We start from the raw sequence: 18,502 nt of genomic DNA on the forward strand, positions 1-18,502 counted from the left end.
GACAAGAAGAACTTTTTCTTTTGCATTTAAAGTAGTTTAATAAGTTGAAATGAGTAGATGATAATAAGTAAACCACAGTTTAAAAATTCAAACTCAATCCAAATGTTAAGTTTTTAAAATGATGAAATTAGAGATGCTTAAAAGTGGTGCACTTAATTCATGAACAGCAATGGCAAGAACTCGATTTATAAGGGAATGTGTAGAATGCCCAGCACATGCTTACAAGGCTATTGATTACAATTTGGAATTGCAAGCAATGGTCTAAATTCCTATCTTCTACATACCATGAAGCAAAGAAAAATAGTGCCTAATGCTTTTTGTTTGTTTTTTAATTATTGCCACTAAGGCAATCACTAGGGCTTGGTGCCTACATGATGAATCCACTGCTCTTGTGGTAATTTTTCCATTTATTTATTTATTTATTTATTTATTCATTCATTCATTCATTCATTCATTCATTCATTTTAAATAGATAGGACAGAGAGAATTTGAGAGGAGAGGAGGATGTAGGAAGGCAAAGACCTCATTGGTAGTGAAGTATACCCCTGCAAGTGGGAAGCAGAGGCTGGAGCCAGAGTCCTGGTCCACAGTCACATGTGTGCTCAACCTGGTGTGCCACTTCCAGGCTCCTAATAGAAAAAAGAAATCAGGGATTTTGGCGGTAGTACAGCGGGATAAGCGCATGTAGAACAAAGCGCGAGGACCGGCTCAAGGATCCAGCTTCGAGCCCCCGGCGCCCCACCTGCAGGGGAGTCGCTTCACAGGCAGTGAAGCAGGTCTGCAGGTGTTTATCTTTATCTCCCCCTCTCTGTCTTCCCTTCTTTTCTCCATTTCTCTCTGTCCTATCCAATAACAACTACAACAATAAAACAACAAGGGCAACAAAAGGGAATAAATAAATATTTTAAAAAATATTTTAAAAAAGAAAACAAAAAAGAAAGCAACGTCTAACTTGTTAAAATAAGTTGAAAAGAAGCATGTCTATTTACATAAATTTCATAGGAGGTCTGTTCTGAGTATGGAAAGGAAACCTTATCCTTTAATTATAGAAAAAGAAAATGCTTTTTATATAAATACACAATAAATGTTGAAAGGTATGCCATATAATTGGCCAAAAACAAAAAAATTACAAAAAAGAAAATGTTAATTTCTTCATATATAAAGTTAATTTACTAGTCCTCACAAAATCAAAATAATGAGCAGTATTCACAAGAATAAGCAATGATAAGAATCACAAACAGCTAATATATAAGGCAATGTTCAAACTTACTTAAAATCAAAGGATTCTAATTTTAAACAGCTGTGAATATCATTTGCTAAGCTTCCACACTGAAAATATGTGCATTTAAAAAATATTTTCAAGAGTTGGTGAAAATATGGAAAGTACTTGAATACATTACTAGTGAATGTTTGAATTGGTAAAACATTCCTGGAAGACAATTTGGCAATGGGTCTAGCAAAAGTCTTAAAGCACTGCATACACTGCTTGGAGACATAGCATAATGGTTATGCAAAGACATTTCATTCCTGAAACAAAAATCCCAGATTCAGTCCCCTACACAACCATAAGCCAGAGTTGAGCAATACTCTTATAAAGGAAAAAATAACTCCTTTAGTTTCCTGATTACTAAACAATTTCTTATGCTTTATATCTTACTGCTTTTCAGCCACCAAGTTGCAGATGACACCAACCTGAATTTCTTGGGCAGACGACCTCACCAATGTGTTCTCGAAACCCCCTCTCCCTAGAGACCTATCCCACTAGGGAAACATAGAAATAGGCTGAGGGTACAGATCAACTTGTCAATGCCCATGTCCAGTGGAGAAGCAATTATAGAAGTCAGACCTTCTACCTTCTGCACACCATAAAGATCTTTGGTCCATAGTCCCAGAGGAATAAAGAATAGAGAAGCTTCCTGTGGAGGGGATGGGATGTGGAACTCTGGTGGTGGGAATTACGTGGAATTATACCCCTCTTATCCCACAATCTTGCTGACCATTATTAAATCACTACTACTACTACTGCTACTGCTGCTGCTTCTACTGTGACTACTACTACAACTACTACTACTACTAATAATAATAATAATAATAAGAAGAAGAAGAAGAAGAAGAAGAAGAAGAAGAAGAAGAAGAAGAAGAAGAAGAACATTTATTTTGATCCAGCAACCAACCATGAATTTTTCTGCATATTCACATGTTCATGTAGGTGAAAAAATAAATGTTCATTGCATTTTTCCTAAGTTTCAAAGTTGCTTAACTGAACCCTCACATAGCCTAGTGCACCTAGTGAAGCAGGAACTCCTTTCTTTCTTTCTTTCTTTCTTTCTTTCTTTCTTTCTTTCTTTCTTTCTTTCTTTCTCTCTTTCTTTCTTTCTTTATTTATTTCTTTCTAACTTTCTTTCTTCCTTCCTTCCTCCCTTCTTTACTTTCTTTCTATAATTCTTTTGCTTCCAGGGTTATCTCTGGGACTTGGTTCTGACACTGAATCCACTGCTACTGATGGTAATTTTGTCCTATTATTTATTTATCTATCTATCCTTGTTTTATTATAAGTGGCAGAGATAAATTGAGAGAGCAGGGTTAGGTAGAGAGGAAGAGAGAAAGATAGATACCTGCAAACCTGCTTCACCACCTGGAAAGCATCCCCCTGCAGGTGAGGAGGCTGAGGAGTTTGAATTAGAATCCTTGCTCATAGTACCATGTGTGTTTAACCAGGTGTGCTACCACCTGCCCCAAACACCCACTCTTAAATTCATTTGTATCATCTTGAAAATGTGGAAAGTAGACTCCATTGGTGTGACTGATTTTGACAGAGATGGTATACAAAACTCAGAACTTCAGAACAGTATAAAAGCTCTGCCCTCTGCTTCCCTCCAAGTACTGAGTGGATATGAAATATGATCATGCTCCATTGCTTATAACACAGGAGAAAGAAAACTTTGGAGTGACCTGCAGATGTGAACTACATATTCCTGTGCTGCAGTCATTTAAAAAATGGCAAGATTCATAAAAACTCCACAACTCATTATGGTCTCTATCAGACCCTTGTCCAGTGCTCTGGTGCTGGCTTATTTCCTTCAGTCTCCTGTGGGAACATTTTCTTATAGAGAGGCAATAGATACAGATATAAGTGATAGATGATAGATAGATAGATAGATAGATAGATAGATAGATAGATAGATAGATATATTATAGATAGATAGATATGTAGATGATGGATGCATAGATAGGTTGGTAGGTGAATGTTGGGCTGAGCTTCATTGACAGGAGACAGACGACCCGGGACTCATGGTTGAGCTGAGGGCAGTATCTCTTTATTCATGCAGGACACAGCGCAATCTATACCAAGCTAAGCTAAACTAACTACTAAAATGAACAATGTTGTCTTTATATATACTTCCCAAGTAGGGTGTGAACAGGATGTGACATAGAGAGGGTGGAATGAAAAGTGACTGGTGGAAGATCAGGGTGTGACAAGGAGAGGGGATGGAGCAGGTGAGAATTCTACCACTAAACCACCAATGCCCTGGAGGGAGTGTGGTGCTTTATGTAAATGTAAAAGTGATTTATGTAAATAGACCAAAGCTTTGAACAAATAAATCCATATATAGGCATATGGTTAAGCAGAAGCCAGGGGAAGCTGGCATACTCCCCAACAGGTGAATAGATAGATAGAGAGATAGAGAGATAGACAGAGATAGATGGTAGATAACAAAGCAAGCAAACTTCCTTCAATCTAGTGGGGCCCGAGCTTAAACCTGGGTTGCACACATGACATGAAAGTACACTATCCAAGTGAGCTATTTGACTGTCCCCAAAGGGGTCCAGTGTGTTGCTCCTGATGGAGATGACCAGTGATAATGGAGAGAGGGCTCTATTTGAGGTCTAGGCTCATCATGTCTGTGTGGATCCCAGGACTCCTCAACTAGGACCCCAGCTGATGGGGTGTCCTTATATTGACTAAAGAGTCATCATTAAAGTATGACAATATCTTGCCCTTATTCAACTTAAAGCAAAAGTGCACAATAGTCTGCAGTGAATCAATAAATGAAGCAAGTAGAAAGACCTAAAAAGACACCATAAAGTACCTAATGAAATAGTTTCTACTTAGACCTAGATACCCTCTTAACCTACTTACTGTCATACTTCCCTCAGTCACTCCAAACATAACCTTATTAAAGTAAGGACTATAAATGGTTGTTTCTTCTTATCAACTCCACCAACACCCTAGAGCTCTAGCACTAGCTGGATTATGTTTTAGAATGTTTAATGCCTTAACCTTCAGATATGCCCTCACCACTGCAGTGTGAGGATGCTGCCCCCACTCTTCCCACAGATTCCCCAGTATGATTCAAGGATCCCCTATTGCTGTAGACTTCTCATCTTCACCAGTGGGGCTGATTTTAAAAGGAAATATTACACAGCCAACTTGATAATTTAAATGTGACCACATTAAGACTCTTTGCCTCCCAGGGTCCGTCTTTAAGTGAGCTGAGAAAACACCAGGACTGCATTGGGCAGTAATAGAAAAAACACCTCCACTCAAGAAGGGAACCAAACCACTGGTTTGTGGGGAGCTGGAAGAACACATTTTTCAAGAGAGTCAAGAAGATACCTACAATCTACAAGAGAGAAATAATAGGAGGAGAACATATAAAGAAGCAATTCTAATCGTTTAATAGAGGACTAGAGAAGTACTTCACTGGCAGTAAACCTTGTGTACATACAGTTTAGGTTGAAATACCAGCACAACACAAGAGGGCCACAGTACTAGGGGCAGCTCTGGTGCTCTGTTGTCTCTTGCTCTTTGCATTTCTCTGTCTCTCTATCTTAATGAAAAAGCAGCGCAGCCCAGGAATGGTGAAATAATGTGAGGTTCTGTGTCCAATTTTTTAAAAAAATTTTATTTATAAAAAGGAAACACTGACAAAAACCATAAGATAAGAGGGGTACAACTCCACACAGTTCACACCACCAGAGCGCTGTATCCCCTACCTTCCCCTGATAGCTTTCCTGTTATTTATCCCTCTGGGAGTATGGACCCAGGGTCATTATGGGATGCAGAAGGTGGAGAGTCTGGCTTTTGTAATTGCTTCCCTGATGAATATGGGCATTTACAGGTTGATCCATACTCCCATCCTGTTTTTATCTCCCTAGTGGGGCAGGATACTAGGGAAGCAGGGCTCCAAGACATGTTGGTGGGGTCATCTGCCCAGGGAAGTCTGGTTGCCATCATGTTAGCATCTGGAACCGGGTGGCTGAGAGTTAAATTTGTTGACTAATCTTAAAAAGGGGCTTGTGGGAGATGTGGTGCATAAAAGGATTCACAGCAGGGAGCTGAGAGCAGATTTAAACAATAGAAGGTTTTATTAAGGTGAAATGGGTAAAAGGCAAAGTAAGCAATTATCATCAGCAGTTAAGAGTATGCTAGGTCCCTAAAGTCTGAGTATAGTTATCAAAAGTTTAGTCCCATAAGATACACAATTATCATCTGAGGTATAAGTTGCTCATGGCTGTAGAGGGGTCTAAAATTTACCGCTAGCAGAGTCACATGTGCTCAGTTCCCAGGAGAAGTAGCCATGGTGGATACCTGAAACACTTTCACCAAGATGAAGCAGCAGACAAAGAGAGCGACCTGCTCCAAGTCCTGTGCTTTTATACATTCTCTTCTCTGTGTGACCTGCCTCAGACTGATGTAATCCGTATGCTAATAGTCCCGAACTCCTGTTGGGGTCACAACAGTCTTGGCAATGCCAAAGGAAAAAAATAGCATGAACTAGTAGATGATTTAGTAGTTTAAAAATTACTTTGTTACATGAATAGTTGTTTAGCTTCATTTGTGAAGCCTTCATCACACAATTCAAGGTGTTTGTGCACCTGTTTCCTCTGCCCTAGGTGTTATTGTTTGAACTTATGATTGTGCCTTGGCATTTTCTCATACTGAGCAGAGTACTCACATGGACCCACATCTAAGGATGACAGTTACCAGGTTACCAGCCCCATTCACACTAAGTGTGGCATAGTCTCTGCATCATGGCTGGGGTGCTTTGTGGAGGGGTAAGCACCTGTTCTTCTAAATAAATTTTTATTGGAAGAGTCACATCCACCAGGGACTTGCTGCCTTTAGTTCCCTTCTACTATTACAGTAGACTAGTCATTGCAACAGGGACCATTTAGCAATCGCAGCATGAAATATTTACCATCTGGACATTTCCGGAAAATGCTTATTGGTGTCTAGACCATCAAGGCAGAACTTGCTAAGGAGGCAGGAAGTTGACAATCAGATAAATAGAAGAAGAAGTCGGAGTGACTTACAAACCCCAGTATGCTGAGAAGAAGGCCTAGTGTACAGAGAGACTTCATCCTAGTTTATCTGGGACACAACAAAGCTATATCCTCTGGAATTTGGGTGAATTTCTGGGTACCAATCTGAGTTAGTTGGATGGAAAGAGGTTAGATGAAGCTCCAGAGGACACAGCTTTCATGGTGACTCAGATTTCTCATGGACATGCCATGGAGGAATAAAGACAGAGAGAGAAAGAGAGAGGTAGGCCTTATTTACTTATGTTCAGGAGGTCACCAGGAAAATTAAAACATATAAGTGCAAAACAACTGAATATGTTCTGCTAGAATCTAAAAGATAAAGGCAGAATATGATGGCCTACATACAGATACTCTTTAATCTCAGGAAGGCAAATAAGAAGCCAGTGATAGGAATGGCCCTTCTGAGAACAACCCACAACATTTTTGCTATTGGAATTCCCACACAGCTAAAATTATTAAAAATGAGTATTCCCCACCACCACTGGTCAGTTCCCTCAGGAACATCATGATAAGCCCACTTGTAGGTCTCTATAAGGCCTTGTTTTCAATATAAAATAGCAATGGTAGAAATTGCCCCACTCTCTGAAGGAAGGCTAGGTCAACCTACTCTACCACTCAGGGAAGACTGGCCCTGAAATGAATGCAGCCTAGAATGTTTCTAGCTGTTATCATGGACTTTGAGCTCAGACTGACATAAATGCAGAGGTTAGACAGCCTTCTGTGCTGAATATGCATAGATACGCCCCTAGGTCAGATCCAGGGGGGTTATAGTTAATGGTATTTAAATACTATCTTCAAATTTGGAGGATATTCTTGGCCTTAATTCAGCTTTCTAGTTCTTTTCTCAATTCTGACATCATCTTCCCAGACAATACTTTTAGCCTACATACATATTAGCTATCAGGCTAAGGCAAAAATTATTAAAGTTAAGGGCCCCTTGGGATATACCTAAAATGGACTTCTTAGATTCTTCTCACAGGAAGACCCTTAGTTTCATCTGCTCTATTCTTGCTGATTTATCCCTTATCACCTTTTAGCCACCAAGATGCAGACACTACTGTATAAGACACCATCTTAAATTCCCTGGGTATACGACCTCACCAATATCTCCTGGAACCCCATCTCCCCAGAGACCTACCCCACTAGGGAAAGATACAAACAGGCTAAGAGTATGGATGGAACTGCCGATGTCTATGTTCAGCATAGAAGCAATTACAAGAACCAGACCTTCTACCTTCTGCACCCATAAATAATTTTGGTCCATACTCTCAGAGGGATGAAAAATAAGGAAACTTCTAGTGGAGTGGGTGGGATATGGAACTCTGGTGGTGGAAATTGTATGGAATTGTACCCCCTAAAAATCTTGATAATAATTATTAAATCATCAATTTAAATATGTATATATTTCTTGAGCCAAAAAAAAATGTAATCTACAATCTGTGCATTATCTGTGTCCTTCTCCTTTTCTAATTCTAAAGATCAGAAGCCACACTTGAAAGTCATATGTATTTACTGCCGAATGTAAAACATTAATTCCTCAATAAATAAGTTTTTTAAAAAGGCATAAGAGGTAGTAGGAGAGATAGCTCACTGGGTAGGGTACCTACATTGCCATGGGCATGGCCCAAGCTGTTTAGTACTAGCATCACATGGGAGGTGATGTGATAATGGAGGAAGCTCTGATGTTGTGTTATCTTTCTTTATTTCTCTCTGCCTCTGTATCTGAATGAAAAAAAGTGTTCCAGGGTAGTCAAATAATACATGCATGAAACTCAAGCTCTAAAAAAGGGAAAAAAAAAGGTTCATTGTGTACATAATAGGAAATAATAACTGAGTCAACAGAAAAGAAACTCAACTCCATTCCACATTCTATCACCTTCCCAGTGTAGACAGGAAGTAGAGATTTGACTTTCAAAGAGATTCGGGACTTTACTGTTTATAGGGGAATGTTTGTAATGAATAAAATGAGAATTTTTTTTTTTGACTTGAAGAAAATAAGGAATTTTTATTAACTGGGAGTATATGAGAGGCCACAGGACCTGTCCTACATTTTGTCCATCACACAGGAAAAATTAGTTACAGAGAAATTATTTGAAATTATGATGGAAAGAGTATTGCCTAACTTTGGGGAAAAATGTCAGTGTAAACTGAATGAAAAAAGGTAACTAGTATGAGGATGTCGTATTGGTCCATCATAGTGAGTGGTGGCAACTAAGGCAAATAAAGACCTGGAGGAGACTTTTTTTTTTCCTTTCTTCCCCCTACCCCTACTCTTCTACCTTTTAATACTCCTTCTTCTTCTTATTCTAGTTAGAGACAAATAAAGCAGAGATGCAGAAAGTTAAAGAGACCATAGCACAAAAGCTTTTCTCACTATGGTGGGGGAAGTTTTTCTTGACTCATTTTGAATCAAGCAAAATTTTAACATAGGTACTAAAGTTTTTGGTAAACTGGAAATTTGAATTTGTATGTGAACTATACACTTAACACCAAATTTTCTTCTGTTCTCCAAATTATTTCATATTGCATGCTTGTAGAACCAAGAAAACTCATCCATCACTTTGATACTGTTATACTTCTCTAATATGAGATCTAATCAGACCCAATATGCTACATTTACTACAAATGCCTGTATTTGTCTTAACTTTTTATATTGATATTTTGTAGAACTAGACTCTGCTTTTGACTTTAGCAAAGGTCTTGAAGTTTTTATTAACAAATAATTAGGAAAAGAAAAGGAAAATATGTAATATATTAAACCTAATGTATGCTTATTTCTTGCTCTTATTTAATTGTGTTCCTATTCAGATTTTCTTTTATTATTGCCAAGGATTCATTATTCTGTGCTGCCTTCATCAGCTTGAAAGAAAAACAGAGGCAGAGAGACAGAGAGAGAGAGAGGTCTCTCCCAGTTTAGTGGGGGGCTGGCTTGAATTGTGTTCATGTTCATGGCAAAGCAAATATTCTTCCAGGTAAATTAGTTCACTATTGAAATTTTTAACTTTCTTTTGTTTAATCATCTCAAGGCTTCACTGTTCTAGGTTACTTTTTTTTTTAATAAAGAGTGTAAAAGAGAGATAAGGAGACACACATAAAGAAACTAAAGCATCAAAGCTTCCTTCAGTACAGTGCAGCCAGTCTTGAACTTGGGTTGTGCACGTGGCAAATCAGAGCACTATACACTAAAATTATTTTGTCAACCCTCAAGTAAAAAAAACAAACAAACATATAATTTCATGGTATCAGCAAGGGAATATAACATAGTTTCCCTGTGTTTCAGGAAGTAGAGGAAAACATAAACATATACTGAAGACCTATTTGAAAGCAAACTCTGTGAGTACAGTAGAACATGATATTATTCAAATAATATTATTCTTCTTGTGGACTATAGATGCTATTAACGGTTGCTCTATAAACAATAAAACCTATTCACCCATGAAATTCATTTATGTGAATGTACTCATTATAGAGACATTAAAATAAGGAAACATATGCTGGAATTTGAGTGATATAACACAGCATATTATAAGAAAATATTCTTCATCAAAAGAACAAATATTAGCAGAAAATGTAGCCCAATTCTAATTCAAAGCTGAAAAAGGTGCTAAGTATCTAAACTGAATTTGATTTTCTCTTGGTCTGTTTCTTTCCAAGAGATGGAAATAAGTACACAAATTTACATTAGTTTCTTTCAACAGCTGTTCTGTTCTATTCTTAGTTTCTATTAATCTTTCCTAGGGATTATTTAATGTTTGGAGCTCAGCTGAAAAACTCACTTTGTTTATTCTTCTTTTAGGCATGATAAGGTTTCAGTTTCCTCCTTCTTGAAAGATACAAAAAGATTACCTTTTTTGATGTCACATATGGAAATAAAACTTTGACAACAGAAAATCTTTTTATTTCATACTTCCCATTTTATTGTCAAAAATCAAAGTTCACTATGTGGCTTAGAACTTCTTTCTTGGGAGCCCTGAACATTTGAAAAGAGGCTACTGTGACATTTCAGAGGCATGCAACCCATTACATCTGCTATCCTCATATGTTCCTGCAACTTCCAGTAGTGATAAGCTATTATTTCTCTTGTGAAAGAGGGTGAAACGTGGTGGGCTGAACTCTTCATAGTGTCTCCTTTCAGACCATAAGCAATGTTGCTTTACTGTGTGATAGAATTACTTTGAAATGTGATAAAGACCTGTCCTTCTCCTTGGGGAATGGATTGACCTGCCAACACCCATGTACAGTAGAAAAACAATTACAGAATCTAGAACTCCAAAATTATTCACCCGCAAAAGAATGTTGATTCATATTCCCAGAGGGAAAATGATAGAGTGTGATGACCGGAGGGCTCTGAACCTCAATTCCACCAGGACCCAAAGATTTTTTTACTAAGAATCTTGTGATTCAGAATCACTGAATGAGAGACATATTTGGAAAATACCAGAGAGTATTTGATAGATATCTGAGATATAAGAGGAAACATGGAAGAACACTGGGAAATAGTAAGAAGTAGATGTCGGTATGACTTAGAAAGGAAATCAGGGAGCCAGGAAGTGGCTCACCTGGTTGAGTGCACATGTTACAATATGCAAGAACCTGGATTCTTATCCCCTGTCCCAACCTGCAGGGAGAATGCTTTATGAGTAGTGAAGCAGTGGGATGCATTGGATCAACCTTCCCGTGGTGCATCCCGTGGGTACTCATTCATTGGGGAAACTAACGATCCTTCCTAGCCGACTGAATCCACATGGATCCCAGTCACTTTCAAAGCCAGCAACAAGCAGCTCCTGACAGCTTTCAAGCTGTTGGTCCTGCTCTTCAAGTCCTCCAACTTAATGTTGAGGGGCTGTCCTTCGCCAAACGCGTTATCTTCGCCCACCCTGTTCAACTCTTGACGTCTCGTCATCCAATCTGGTCTCCTACACCTACACTGAACTTCTCTGTTCCAGACTCTTGGAAACAGAGTTGGCAGTCAGCTGAGGTAAAGAACAAACACCTCATCACAGACCCCTGCAAGCGTCAACCCGGCTTTGACCTAGCACATTATGATTGGGCCCTCCTCAATCACTATCGAACAGACCATGGCCAGTTCGCCACTATGTTCCATCGCTGGGGAGCCAGAGACGACCCGAACTGCCCCTGCGGCTACAGACAAACTATGACCCACATAGTCAACGACTGCCACCTCTCCAGATTCAAAGGAGGTCTTGAAACTTTACATCAGGCTCAACCTGATGCTGTTGACTGGCTACGGAAGAAGGGCAAATGCTAGAAGAAGTGAAGCAGTGTTGCAGGTGTCTCTCTTTTCTAACTCTCTATCTCCCCTTTCCTTCATAATTTTTAGCTGTTTCTACCTAATAAATACATAAAGATTAAAAAAAGAAATGAAAACATAATAAATAAAAGGGGGGAAGATATATAGGTATAGACAGATAATTATAGATATAAAATCATCTCATAACTGTGACCTTGGGAGAACTACTACAGTTTCCAATGGAGAAGATAGGGACATAGATCTCTGGTGGTGAAATTATACTTCTGTTATCTTATAATTCTGTAAATCAATATGGAATCACTAACAAAATAATAAGGAAAACAATAATAATAATTAAATTAGGGGAGTCAAGTTTTAGCGCAACAGGTTAAGCGCAGGTGACACAAAGTGCAAGGACCAGTTTAAGGATCTGGGTTCAAGTACCTGGCTCCCCACCTGCAGGGGAGACACTTCACAATTGGTGAAGCAGGTCTTCAGGTGTCTATTTTTCTCTCCCCTTCTCTGTCTTCCTCTCCTCTCTCCATTCCTATCTAGCAATGACAACAACAATAATAACTACAACAGTAAAAAACAATGGACAGGGGGCATAGCCAAGATGGCAACTTTGGAGCCACAGCTGTCATGATGTCCAAGAGGTAGCAGCTTGTAACCCAGAATCCACGGGATCTGGAAGGATATTGGGCTGTCTGTAGGAGGGCAAATATGGGCTGGTCAGAGTGACACCAAAATACAGTTCCATAACTTTCTCTTGAGCTGACAAAGAGAGGGAGGTCAGGTTGACAAAGGAAAATCCTTTGATTATTTCTGAGCTCTTATCCCCCTACCCCAGTACCAGCCCACAGGGGTAGTGCAGCTGCTCCTAGCAGGCTCCCCCACTGAGCTACTTTCTTTACCAAGATTCCTGGCTCACCAGGGGTGTCATTCTAAGCCTCTTCCTTTAACTTCACTTTTTTTTTTTAAGTGGCTGGAGCTCTATTTGAGTGACAAAATATCTGACCAATCAGAGCCTCATCTCTGTCTGGGAAAGACTACCTGGAGGGTTGTTTTTTTTTTTTTTTTTTTTGATACTTGTTACAATTGACTGTCTTTGCTCAGGCTTCCTGCAGCCAATGGAGAGATCCAAGCTTCAGACTGACTATTAGGTGTTTTCTACTCTGTTTTATTTTATTTTATTTTATCACTACTATTATTGTATACATGTGTCCTTTTTCCATACACCCTCTTCAGATTACCAAAATTAACTGTTGCTGTCTTTTTCATTGCTAGGTGACTGGGTGTCCTATACATTGTGAGATGAACTTGTTTCCTCTCTACCTCTTCTCTCCAATCTCCTTTTTCCCTCTTCCTAGCTAATTTAAAACAACAACAACAACAACATTCCTTTCACTGCTCTTCCTTTTTTCTTTTTTCTTTCTTTCTTCGTTTCTTTTTTATTCTTTTCTTCCTTCCTCCTTTTTTTGTTTTCTGAATTCAGTGATACTTGCTTGTGAATAATTTTGGGGAAAAAAATCTGACTTGGAGTGGACTGTATGTGTGTGTTTCTTCTTTACTTCCCTTTCTCCCCTTTCAATCCCTAGAATTTATAATGGACAGTAGATTTGCATAATTATCTATTCTTGCTTTCCTTTTTTCCTGTCTCTTTTTCTTTTGTATGGTTGCTATTTTTTCTTGGACTAGAGGTGTTATTTGGATAAATGGTATTGGTTGAACTGCATAAATCCTTGCCTCCATTATTATTATTGTAATTTCTGAGGTTGGTGATTGCACTTGTCATAGAGGTATTTAGTATAGTGTGGCTTGTGCTCAAAACACAACAACTGAAGAATGACAGAACAGAAAAATAAAAACCACATCAATAAAAAACACAAAAAAAAAAGCTTAAATCAAGAGCAAATGAAACTGCTACCACAATGAATCAGGACAGGAGTCCAGAAGAAACTACAAATCTATCAGAAGTAACCATAGGTAAGTAAAGTATGCAACCAATAATAAAACTGTTAATCACAGAAATGAAGACAATTATGGAGGAAAGGGCTATCAGAATTAGGGAAACAACAGAGGATAACCTCAAAGAAAATACAAGCTAGGTCAAGGTAATAAGAGATATGAAAGGTGAAATAGCTGAGCTAAAATGCCAACTAGCAAAACAAGCTAATACTATAACTGAACTGAAAAAAGGAGTTGAGGAAAGGGAAAGTAGATTAACTGAAGCAGAAAACAGAATTAGCTAGACAGAGGAGGAGCTAGAGAAAAGAAAGAAAGAGGTAAAAGAGCTCAAAAGAGATATTGAGAGACACTGAAAACAACAACAGACACATATAGGATGATCTCAAAAGAAGTAACATTCATATAATTGGCCTACCAGAGGAAGAAAGAGAGGAAGAGGAAGTAAATATTCTAGAGGAAATAATGGAAGAAAACTTACAGATCCAAACAACAGAAGGAAATTAAGATTCCAGAGGACCAGGGGGTCGGCCAGTAGCACAGTGGGTTAAGTGCAGGTGGCACAAAGGTCAAGGATGGCATAAGGATACTGGTTCGAGCTCCCAGTTCCCCACCTGCAGGGGAGTCACTTCACAGGCAGTGAAGCAGGTATCTTTCTCTCCACCTTTGTCTTCCCCTCTTTTCTCCATTTCTCTCTGTCCTATCTAACAACAATGACATCAGTAACAATAAAAATAATAACTACAACAACAATAAAAAGACAATAAAGGTCAACTAAAGGTAAAATAAATAAAATAATAAAAAAAGAAAAAAAAATATTCGAGAGAACCAAACAGAATTAACCTAGACCTGAAGACACCAAGACACATCATAGTTACAATGAAAAGAAGCAAGGATAAAGAAAGGATCCTAAAACTGCAAGAGAAAAACAAAAAGTCACATACAGGCGAAAATCCATAAGACTATCAGCAGACTTCTCCATTCAAACTCTAAAAGCCAGAAGAGAATGGCAAGATATCTATCGAGCCTTGAATGAAAAAGGGTTTCAATCAAGGATAATATATCCTGCTAGACTTTCTTTTTTATATTTTTTAAAAATATTTATTTGTTTATTTCCCTTTTGTTTGTTGCTCTTGTTGTTTTTTATTGTTGTGGTTATTATTGTTGTTGTTATTGATGTTGTCATTTTTAGATACAACAGAGAGAAATAGAGGAGGGGAAGACAGAGGGAGAGAGAATGTTAGACACCTGCAAGCATGCTTCACCACCTGTGAAGTGACTCCCCTGCAGGTGGGGAGTTGGGAGCTTGAACAGGAAACCTTACTCCAGTCCTTGCGCTTGGTGTCATGTGCACTTAACCCGCTGTGCTACTGCCCGACTCCCCCTGCTAGACTTTAATTCAAACTAGATGGAAGCATCAAAACCTTCTCAGACAAACAACAGTTAAAGGAGGCAACCATCACTAAGCCTTCCCTAAAAGAGGTTCTAAAAGACCTCTTATAAACAAGAACATCACTATAATACTTGCAATATATAAGAGCAAATTAAGAATTGTTGAATAATGGCACTACAATACATTCAGTCCATAATATCAATAAATAGAAATGGAATAAAGTTAACTATTAAAAGGCACAGAGTGGGAGGATGTATCAGAAAACACAACCCAACCATATGCTGCTTGCAAGAATCCCACCTGACCCAACAAAACAAACATAGACTTAAAGTGAAAGGATGGAAAACTACCATACAGACTAAGGGACCACAAAAAAGCAGAAACAGCCATTCTCATATCTAATACCATAAACTTTAAATTAAGTAAAGTAATAAAAGGCAAATCCATTGATTAATGATTAGAGGATCAATAAACCAAGAATATTTAGAAATTATTAACATCTATGCAGCCAGTGAAGGACCATATAAATACATCAAACACATACTGAAAGAACTAGGAAAAAAACATCAGTAGTAATACAATATACTGGGAGATTTCAACACCCCACTCTCACACTTACACAGATCAATGAAGCAGAGAATCAACAAAGAAACAAGATAATTAAAAGAAGAGATGAACAAACTAAACCTCCTGGACATTTTCAGAGACCTTCAACTAAAAAAAAAAAAAAAAAACAAACAAACAAAAAAAACTGGAATACACATTCTTTTCAAATCCACACAGCACATCCTTAACAATAAACCACATTTTAGGCCATAACGAGAGTATCAATAAATTCAAGTGCATTGAAATCATCCCAAGTATCTTCTCAGACCACAGTGGAGTAAAGATAATGTTCAACAACAAAACAGAAATTTACTGAAAGTCACAAAATTTGGAAATCCAACAACATACTGCTTAAGAACTGCTAGATTAAAGAAGCACTCAAGCAAGAAATTCAAATTTCCCTGGAAACAAATGATAACGAGGACACAAGTTACTCAAAATATTTGGGACACAGATAAAGCAGTACTGAGAGAGAATCTCATAGCCATAGAATCACATATTATATAACAAGAAAAATCTCAAATAAATGAAGTTACTGCCTTACGCATGCCTTAAGGACATAGAGGAAGAAGAACAAAGGAACCCTTAAGCAATCAGACAGATGGAAATCACTAAAATTGGAGCAGAAATAAACAAAATCAAAATAAGAGAAACAACCAAAAGATCAATATAGCCAAACGTCGGTTCTTTGAAAAATTAAACAAGATTGACAAACCCCTAGCCAGACTCACTGAAAAAAAAAATTGCTCCAGGTCACTGACTGTCAAAGAAATGCAAATAAAGACAACACAGAGATAACACCTCACCCCTGTGAGAACAGCATACATCACAAAGGACAGCAGCAACACATGCTTGAGAGGCTGTGGAGACAAAAGAACCCTTCTGCACTGCTGGTGAGAATGTTAATTGGTCCAGTCTCTGTGGAGAGCAGTCTTGAGAATTCTCACAAAGCTAGACATGGACCTTCCATATGACCCAGTAGTTCCTCGCTTGAGGATGTACCCTAAGGACTCCATAACACCCAACCAAAGAAATATGTGTACACCTATGTTCATAGCAGCACAATTTTTAATAAGTAAAACCTGGAAGCAACTCAGGTGCCCAACAACAGATGAGTGTCTGAGAAAGCTGTGGTATATATACATAGTAGAATACTATGCAACTATTAAGAACAATTAATCCACCTTCTCTGACCCATCTTGGATGGAGCTAGAAGAAATTATGTTAAGTGAGCTAAGTCAGAAAGATCAAGATGAGTATAGGATGATCCTACTCATCAACAGAAGTTGATAAAGAAGAACAGAAAGGGAAACTAAATGCAGGATTTGACTATATCTGGAGTAGGGCACCAAAGTAAAAACCCTGGGGTGAGAGTAGATATTCGGCTTTCCTGGGCAATGGGGGAGTGGGAGTGGGTAGGTGGGATGGGCCACAGTCTTTTGGTGGTGGGAATAGTGTTTATGTACACTCCTATTAATTTGTAGTCATATAAATCACTATTTAATTCATATGAGATGAGGAAAATTGACTACATGTCTCCAACTTTTCAAAGCACAGGCTGAATCTTTTTAATACATAGGCTGAGTCTTTGATATATTGAATCTCTCAAAAGCCTAGACCAGGGAGAACAGAAGCAACTGATGGCACAGCTATATACAAATAATTTCAAAGGACATAAATTATGGTGATGTTGGTTATGATACAGAAAATCCTAACAAAGGGATTTTTCAGTTAAACCAATTACCAAATAATGTGAAGATGACAATAACTATCTATTGTCTTATTGAACCCTAATACATCAGGAACCTCACATTTCCTCTATAGAGCCTATATTTCCCCCAGTCCTAGAACCTTAGAGTAGGGTGCACTTTCCTGCAAGCTTCTCTCAATTTATACCAAATAATATTGCATCCACCAATTCCATCCTAATCAACTCGAGTACCACCTCAGCATGCTTCACTTCAGACTGTGTCCAGAGACTTCAGGTGTGAAATGACAACCTTTCAGCTTCATTACTTGGGTGAGACCTTTCATTTCATAGTATCCTCTAATTCCATTCCAGGCGGTTTACTTCCTAACAAAGTCCCAAAACCTAGATATAGACTAGGTCCCCTAAGATAGAACATATGCTGACAAATATCCATAAACTAGGACAAAATATATACATGAAAGCAAAAGTACAGAATAGTCTGCAGTGAGTAACCCCCATCCAACACTTTATCTGCACTATTCCAACCTTTAGGTCCATGATTGGTCAACAATTTGTTTAGGTTTGTATGTTGACTCTCTTTTCAGCCACCAGGTTCCAGATGCCAGCATGATGCCACCAGACTTCCCTGGACAGAGGACCCCACCAATGTGTGCTGGAGCTCTGCTTCCCCAGAGCCCCACCCTACTAGGGAAAGAGAGAGGCAGACTGGGAGTATGGATCAGATCAACCAGTCAGTGCCCACGTTCAGTGGAGAAGCAATTATAGAAGCCAGACCTTCCACCTTCTGCAACCCACAATGACCTTGGGTCCATACTCCCAGAGGGATAAATAATGGTAAAGCTATCAGGGGATGGGATGGGATATAAAGATTTGGTGGTGGGAATTGTGCAGAGTTGTACCCCTCCTATCCTATGGTTTTGTTAATGTCTCCTTTTTGAAAATAAATAAATAAATAAATCTTAGCTAACAAATAATATTGCATTCTCTGATCCCATCTTAATCCACGCAACGAGTACCACCTCAGCATGCTTCACTTCAGACTATGTCCAGAGACTTCACGTGTGGAATAACAACCCTTCAGCTTCATTACTCAGGTGAGATCTTTGTTTTCAAAGTATTCTCTAATTCCATTCCAGGCTTCCTAACAAAGTCCCAAAACCTAGATATAGACTAGGTCCCCTGAGATAGAACATATGTTCACAAATAGCCACAAACTAGAGAAAAATATAAACCTGAAAGCAAAAGTACA

The sequence above is a fragment of the Erinaceus europaeus genome, chromosome 1, assembly GCF_950295315.1.
Source record: "Erinaceus europaeus chromosome 1, mEriEur2.1, whole genome shotgun sequence".
NCBI lineage: Eukaryota > Metazoa > Chordata > Mammalia > Eulipotyphla > Erinaceidae > Erinaceus > Erinaceus europaeus.